An 8,942-nucleotide genomic window follows, 5' to 3' on the forward strand; every position below is an offset into this window, starting at 1 on the left:
AACAAACTGAGGCAAAATGTAACTTTTTGTTAATGTGTTAACTTGAGAAAAAAACTGGTGCTTATCCAGAAGCTTTAGGACTTCACCCTGGCCAGAGGGAAAAGGACAGAAAGAAGTGGGGCTCAACATGGTCCTCACTAACCAAAACTCATTTGAACATCTGTCAAGACAGGGACTCTGAAGTTACATCATTTCGTCACTGATGAACTTACACTGTAGCTTCCACGGAAGGGACTCACCCTCCTGGGTTTTTGGAGGACTTAGCAACTGACAGAACCAGACTAGCTGTTTCCCCCGTTTCCAGTTCTTGTGCTAAGCTGAGCTACCTGGCTGCTGACATCAGTGTGTGAAAGTAACTCTCTATTCTTTTGAATATAACATATTTCAACAGATTCACAAAAATAGACAATTAAGTTGTTCTTTTATATTTGTTCTTACAAAAATAAATGATTCAATGTTTTTTTCCTTAATTCATTTATTCATAATAGCACCAGGCATTGGCATCTTCTTTAATGGAACAGCAGGTCAGATGGGTCAGAATGAAACTACATTTAAACTCAAGTTTGACTGGACAGTTTTTTCTGAGCTTTCAATCCCGTCTCACAGGGATTTGCTCATATGCAGATTCTTCCTGTGTCTTGGATCATGAAATTAGTTGGATCACTCCCACTGACTCAACAAGGACTTCATCAGCTGCAGAGACTAAGATGAACATGCCATTTTCTCACCATGTTCAATGGATTCTTTTTTTCCGGCTTGAACAGCCATCGGAAATATTACAAATGCTCCGATGTTCTTCACTGGGATTATACTTGCGCCAGAGCAAAAGGCCATAAAGTAAATAACTGTTCAATAATTAGCTTGCAATTGATTTTCTTACCCATAACAAAGCACCATTTTTGATGAATCAGAGCTGCGTGTATCTGGCTACCACATAATACTATATCATTAAAAAGGTGCTCTGCTGAGTTGTCTTGTGACTGTTGACTGTTGTGACTGTTAAGAGTCAACTCGTTTAGGAAAACGGAGTCATGTTAACAGTCAGTCTGTCTGTCCCAAATGCATTGTGTGAGTCCTTGATCTCCCTCAAACAGGATGAATGTGTTTCATTCCCCATTAAACATTTGCAAAGCTGAATTTTTTTGCTAATCTTAAACTGTGCATTGTTTGCGTCCGTGTTGACTTGCATGCAGCCTTCATCTTTGCCATCGCTACACTTACTCGTGTGCTATCACCACAAACTGCTGGCCAGCAGTACAGTGCGATATCGGTGACGGGAACGTGTATCACATCGTGTCCGTGCATGTGCGTCCTCGTGCACATGCCCTATACAAACAAAAATGGTGACCCATTATTAAGTTCATTTCCAAACTTGTTAGCACAGTTGCCTACTTATGTGTTCACCGGACACAGAGCAACAGTAGCATTCATGAATTTAAATGCAACATTCACCCTCCTTTTAGTTCCGTTTTTGGTATCTGCCGACTTTCTGGTGAAAACAGCTGCACAAAATATGACACGATGAAAGCTGAGAGTGTGAACCAAAACAGCACAGCTGTGGGGCTTGAGCTGAAAGATGTAGTGTGTAGCTGAGGGGAAGCGCAGAGTCGGATGAGAAGATTCTCCGTGGGCTCACGGTCATGAGCGACCCCTTTCACATACAAGGAGTCAAGTGATCCACCGTTAACAGGAAAATATCGATTATTGCCTCTTTAGTTAGGATCGATAAGCAGCCAGCTAACCCTTACCTTAACCATGATCTAATAGCAATAGCAAACATTTGAAATTAGCTTGTAAATCAATATCATCTTATGGAAAAGAAACATTCATTCAGTTTGATTAGAAGGTTCAGATTCAATACTACACTTTCTGTTTTTTGTCAGTACCTATCTGTCAGCATGTGCCTCTGTATGTTTGTTTTCATCGCATTGTAATGTTCAAGGTCATTTCAGTTTTATTCTACTCCGTGTCCTTCAATGCTCTTCTCCTCACTGACCATGCAATCTAATCTGTTTAAATCTTTCGTATTTGTCTCATTTCATAGATTAAGCTGATTCCTAGTTAAAAGGATCATTTGAAGCATAAACATGGCCTCTTGGGTAGACGTTACACATAGACAGAAATGTACACACTGTGGTCAGTAATTGCCCTTTTAACAAAGCATTATCACAGGTAAAAGTATTTGTGGAAGGAACTATGGCGTGCTGGCTTCTAAACACACCTACACTGCCCTTCAAGTACACACACACACACACACACACACACACACACACACACACACACACACACACACACACACAGAGGCAGTTAGCTCCTGTGTTTGCTCAGCGAATAGACTATGGTTGAGAGCTAATCTCTGACATGTTTGTACTGCTATTATTGACTGTGTGTAATTCAGGGAAGGAGAGAGACAGGGACAGAGAGATTAAACTGGATGAATGGATGGTTGTTTGGAAAAAAAAAAAGGAGGATATATAAAGCATAATAAATCTATTTTTCTTATTTTTATCCAGTATGTTTGCAGGGAGCTCAATACAGGAAAAGATGACTGAGACAGAGAGAGAGAGAGATGGAAGGGTCAAAAATAATTATGACACATTTCTATATTTCTCAAGAGTAGGGTAAAGGTAAAAGTAGAAAGTAACTGATGTCAAGTACATATCATTCTTATGCATGTGTGTGTGTGTGTGTGCGTGCCAGAGAAGCAGAAAACACGAGAGGGAGCGAGAAGAAAGAGAAGACCTGGCTAGCTTGCATTATGTTTTATGGAGAAAAATTACATTTCTGTAAAGGGGCCTACTGCGGTTTGCATATTTTAGCCCATTAACTACAAACTATGCCTTTTGCCCTTCTACATTTGCCAAGTATACCGGAATATTTTAAACTAATTTCTTTCCTTCCACAAAGCTGTTAGTTTCACTTCAAACAAATACGGCATTAAAATCAAATTGGAAAGGGCTTTAAACTTGCTTATAATCCAGCACAGTGAACAAATCATTCCCCCTTTTGTCCCCCAAAGCTTCCTGCGAGCTCAGACTGATACGATTAGATCTCCCGCTTTCCAGTGGATGCCGATACCTGATTGCATTTTTCCTTTACTACTGGAACAGTGTTGTTTTACATATGTCGGCTTTTACACATCTACCCTCTGTGAAGATCTAAGCTTTATATTATTATTATTATTACAGAGGAGTGAGTAAGAGAGACGATTACATATGGCTGAACAAATATGGGGCGGCGTTTTGATTTGAATATTAATATCCTCCGTCTTAGTTGTGTGTGGCTGATATGAGATTTCCTCGATTGTTCACTCTGATATACGATGCCAACCCCTATAGCAGGCGTCTATTCACTTCCAGTCTCACTGGCTAGGAGATGGCAACTTCAGCTTCAGCTGTTCGACGTATTCCACGGCACACAGATGGAAGACTGTTGGTTTGTCTTCACCTGCAGTTTCACCCAAGAAGACGTCTAAATGCTAACACCCCCATCTGATTAAACAGGACAACACAAAAGGACAAAGAGTCTACACTCATGTTAGTAGCTCTGTGAGGCTTTGAGCTAAATGTGTCAGTCTGTTAACACGCTCAAAGAACAATGCTGATGTTTAGCATGTTCAGCATGCGACCATTTGCTGATTATCGCTAAACACACACAGCACAGCTGAGGCTGATGGGAACGTCACTGGTTTTACAGAAATGTTACCGGCTCATCACCAGCCACAGTAACTCTGCAAGTAATCACTGAAGCTGCTACATGTAAGGTAGTAGCATGAAGGAACCTGTGGTTTTTGGACATTTAACAAGTGGTGAAGAAAACACACACACACACACGATAAGGGCACAAGTGGTTTTCAAAAATTTCCAATGTGGATTTAATATGTTTCTTTACTTGAGTGTACTTGAGACCTGCAGTAAATGCAATAACAACTAATAAAAGCATTTTCTAACTAGATGTTAATAGAAAAATCTAAATTTAGCACATGTCTTGGATGCAATTATTTACCACAAATGTTTGTTTGGCTCTGATTATTCTGAAAACAAAATGTGCACAACCCTTTACATTTGAAGCGAATACAGCAAAGGTAAATGGAAGTAAGACCACAACACATTTTTCTTCCTTAGGGACTAAAACTGTTTAAGTGAGTCTCTGGGCACAAGGTATCCGAGATGTAACCATCAACATGGTTCAGTTCTGGATCAGAGCTTCTGATAGCCATCCTGGCAATTTTCTATTGTGAAAGCTCGTTTAGCCCAGTGGGTCCAACAGCTACGACTTCATTCCTCATTTGTCTTTTTGTCATTAGATCCGGTACTATGTGTGTTGTACATCTAACAGGTCTCATCTTCACGTTCTCACACATGCTGTTTCTCTTACACTGGAATCATTGATACTGACGGTGAGGTCAGAAAATGTTAGGTTGTGATGTCAGTGACAAAAAAAAAAAAAATCAGTGGCCTGTATAAATAAATTAACTAGTGTTTCTGGCTTAAAAATGAATTTTGTCAAATCTGACATCTTTCCATTGAAAACCAGTAATTTATCAGGTTGCTGTGGGATCCCAAATGAAGAAAAAGTTGACATATTTAGGATCATATGTAAGAATGTCAAACAATTATTTCAATTTTATTTGGAACCTCTTACTGAAAACAAGTTTTCTTGGTACGTGAGAAATATTTCTCTTTTTGGTAAGGTACTATTATCAAAAACAGAAGGTATCTCTAGGTTAATATGTATCTTGAAGGAAATAAAAAAACTCATTAAAAAAAATAAGTTGTTCAAGGCAGGAAAGAACAAGGTGGTCTTGAGGTTTTGGATGATAATACTTTGAAAAGCCTAATAGGTGTTAAGATTAAGCAGTTTATAAATTTGTAAATAAAAAAATAAGTAAAAAATCTCCAGTGTCTGGAAATTATTCTGTTTTAGCATTGGCACTGATTTTTTTTGGACGAAATTTTCACAGGCAAGCTCTTTTAGCCTGGACCTTAGTATGGAAACACAGTTTCAGTCCACACAGATACTGAGAAGAACAAGAATAAAACGTACAAAAACAAATCGGTTTTATCGCTTGTGGTCACAACCGAGGGCAGCAGAGGCAGGCAGGGAGGACCCAAATGCAGGCACAGAGTGAGCAGGCAGGAACAGTCAAGTGACTCAATAGCGAGAGCTCAAACTAACAGGCAAGAATGCAGGTAAGCAGGCAGGTAAACAGGAGAGCACATGAACTGGAGCAAAACAGGAGGGAAGAGAACACCAAAATCCAGAAATTCGCAGGAGCGACAAAGACACAAACCAACCAAGACTGTGAGCAGAGAGCAGGTATATATAGTACAGTCAGTTGCTAATTGCAGATGACAAACAGGTGAAGTGGGTGTGGGAGTCAGGGCTGGGGGATCGACAGAGTGAGAACAGGTGTGCAGATGGGCTGGTAAGGTCAGGGGACTGCACTGGAGGGAAACAAGGCAGGAGGGAACGGCAGGAACAACAGAGCCCAGGGATGAATCGGGACAGAAAGTTGAGGCTACTTATCAAACTAAAACAATAGGTTTTCATCACTTTTTAAGGATTTGTAATCTCACAGAGACACACAGCTCCTACGTGAAACTTTTTTAATGACTTTTCTATGACTCTTGTTAAACCACTTTGTTTTAAATAAAGAACGTTGAAAAAAAGGTGTAAAGTCAGGCTGGTGACGTGCTATAGCTGAGGATGTGGATGTGTACCGCAGGATATGTGATGATGCTGGAGCTTCATGGGTATCACGGGACTCATTCAGCAAAAGGATTTTTGGTGTGCATGACTGGTCACTTCCTGTACACCAAAACAATCTCACACTAAATTTCCCACCAGGGATTATTCCAATTAAATGGGGGCGATCATAAGGACAGGACCCCTCTCCTCTCTCTGCTACCGCTGTGTTTGCTGTCTACTTACTCTCACGCAGACAGCAGAGCTTCTCCGCTACAATGCTCAATCACGTTGTTTTGTAAGGTTTATCCTATCATATTCTGGTAACATTGAAAGAGCGTGTAGGCTAGATGGAGTTTGCTGTGCTAGAGACAGAGAGAAGAAGAGAAAGTAGAACAAAAGTGTGGAAGAATATCGGGGTTTGTTGGGAGAGTCGGCTACTGGATCCACATTCTCATCCCACCTCACAGCATCAGAGGGAAAGGTGGAGCAGAGGGGGATGGGAAAGGAAGGTCTCGTTGTTGTTATGGTTTTTTCTTCCAACATTTCTCCTTACTTGCTTTCTGGTCTTTTAATAACTGGCCCTTTGCTAAATCCCTAACAACTGTAATGAGGCACGGCAGGTGAGTTTTGGATCTTTCAGGTTTGTCACAAGTACTGGTGAAGGCAACAGGAAGGAGAACCCAAGCACAGACTCGCTGGTGGGTAGGCAGGTACAGCGATATGACTTTATTCAACAATAAGGCGATAGGAAAAGCTTATAGGCCGGCAGGCAGGCTCAAGCAACAGGAGCAAAGACGTGTATCAGGAATCAGGCCGAGACTCGGGAGCAGATAACCAGACACAAGTCCAGTAAGAACACGAGGAACTTGACAATCCGGCAAGGAGCCGATGGACATGGCTGGATTAGGTACTGGCTGGGATAATGAGGAAACTGGGAACAGGTGTGTTATTGGGCGTGGAAGATCAGGTGATTGAGAATAGGAGACAGGTGAGCAGGGGGAGCTGCGAGTCAGGTGACTGGGACAGGGAGGGAGGTCTGAGGACATCTGATGGGCAGATGGACAGTGGCAGGAGACAGAGCAGAAGGACCAAAATAAACTGGGCTGAGACAGGAATCGAAATGAAGTTGTTGAAGCAGTGTGCATGGGGCTCTAGGAAGAGCGATACTTGGCGCCTGCAGATTTGTGGAGGGTGCTGTCTTTTTATTTCAGCCTTTTAAAACCAAAAGAGCAAAAGTGTGGGGAATGTGCTGCAAACGTTAGCATGCGCGGCTAACTAACTTATTTCCCTACAGCAGTAACCCAGCGTTACTTCCAAAGTAAGAGGAGAACGTCATTAACCATACACAATAGTTTGTTCACGACAACACATTCACCGTGTGGGCTAGTATTTTCCCACTGTAGCGGCTCTGTCCTCTTCTCATTATCCGAGACAATGTCAAATTGGCCAAAATCGGGACACTGTCTCGTCCCGTGGGCTTTGAGGGTGAGTGCCCATCCTTTCTCGCGTAACGTTAAAAGTGAAATATACTGTTTGCAGATACTGACGATGAAGCATAACTCCAGCCTCTTTCTTGGTTTTCCAAGTGTTTAAGCAAAGTAGCTAAACATGGTTATGTTAGAATGAAATAAAAGTCTGACTTATAGTACTAGCTCTACACTGCAATACAAGAACAATGCATTTTCTTCCTCCTCCTGTCTTCTACGTGGATCATCAACTGGTGCGGGTGTTGACTTTTTTCCTGAGACATGCAGCTTTACGCCCAGTGATGTGCATATGTGTGCATGGGTGTGTTTGTGTGTGTGTTTCATCGTGGCAAAATGTGGTCCTGGAGACACCTAGTGTAGCAGGAACTACCACAGAGGTGGTTCTGAGGACTCTGGCAGGTGTCTGTCTGTCTGTGGACAGATTTTATCACCAGGATATCGTCACTACTGTGTAAGGTACAGTCACCCAACTTTACAGGTGTGTAGTTGAGATCAAAATGAAGGTGGAGTTTGAAGATGGGTGTGATCTGGCCCATGAGTAGTCAGTTTTAATTAATGGACCTACTATCCATTTCCTCATCTGTTTTTAAAATATTTACTTTAGTGATTAAAGTGCTTGCAGTAATGCCGCTACTGAAAATATTATTACATTTAAGTAGTTAAACTGAAAACTCTTTACTAATCCACTTGACACACCAGGAAAAAGACTTTGTGATTTTCTAGAGGAAACCATATTTTAACTTAAGGTAAAAAAAATCAAATTGTGCTACAGTATTATTTCTTAGTAATAAAGTAAGATCACAATGCCACATCAGATGATTTGAATAATTAATGAAGTTACTGCTGCTGCCACATGCGGAACAGATATTTGATAAAGTCAAAGCCTACGTTCTATATTTGTTTGGTCAGTGTGAGAGTGTCTGAAGGAAGATGGGTCTGAATTTGAAGGCTGAATGCAGAGCTGTTTCTTGCCATACGCGGACTACTCCCGCGTGTAGGGCCCTGAGACCACCAGGGGGCCTCGTTGCGTCAAATTTTTTGTTATTTTTTTTCTCTTCCAAAGAAAACAGACACAACAACTGACGTCCCGTTGAACTGAGGTTTTTCTTTTAAAATCGCGGAGTGGATTTCTTCTTTCAATGTTTACTGCTACAGATAACACTTCAGTCGACAGGAACTTTGTTCAAACCTCACCTCTCCTGACTGTAAAGTGTGGTTGTGACCGGTTTCCTCCTTGGTCCTAGCGCTGCTCAAGTAACTTCCTCTGGGGGACACAGATACGGCCGGAAAAAGGTGAACTGAAATAAATTGAAATCAAGTAATAAAGAATAAAATAACGCAGGTAATGTTGTGGTTAAGTTAAGTTAAGATTTCAGTGACAAAGCGGAAAAGTCACACGGCTGGATATTTCTCAATTTATAATTCTCAAAATAAAATGAAAAAGTATTATTTTTCTGGCCAAGTGTCAAAAATGCAAAAACACATAAGACAAAGAAATGCAGCAAATCCGAAAATTAGAATGATTGACTAATTGTTTTAGCTATAATTATTATTCTGTAAATATCACTACAGTCAAAATAAAGCTAGTGCCCTTTGCAAACTGTATCCCTGATATTGATGTGTAGAAGAAGAAACCCACAATTGTGACCATGTTGTGGTCGTAAGAAAGCCACTCAGATTCAGTGCAGTAGGGTGGTACGGCATCGCCGACATTATCGATCCACAAGGTCATTGTTCTGGAGCTTTCAATCACATCACATGATC

The sequence above is a fragment of the Xiphias gladius genome, chromosome 3 (assembly GCF_016859285.1).
Source record: "Xiphias gladius isolate SHS-SW01 ecotype Sanya breed wild chromosome 3, ASM1685928v1, whole genome shotgun sequence".
In the NCBI taxonomy this organism is placed as follows: Eukaryota; Metazoa; Chordata; class Actinopteri; order Istiophoriformes; family Xiphiidae; genus Xiphias; species Xiphias gladius.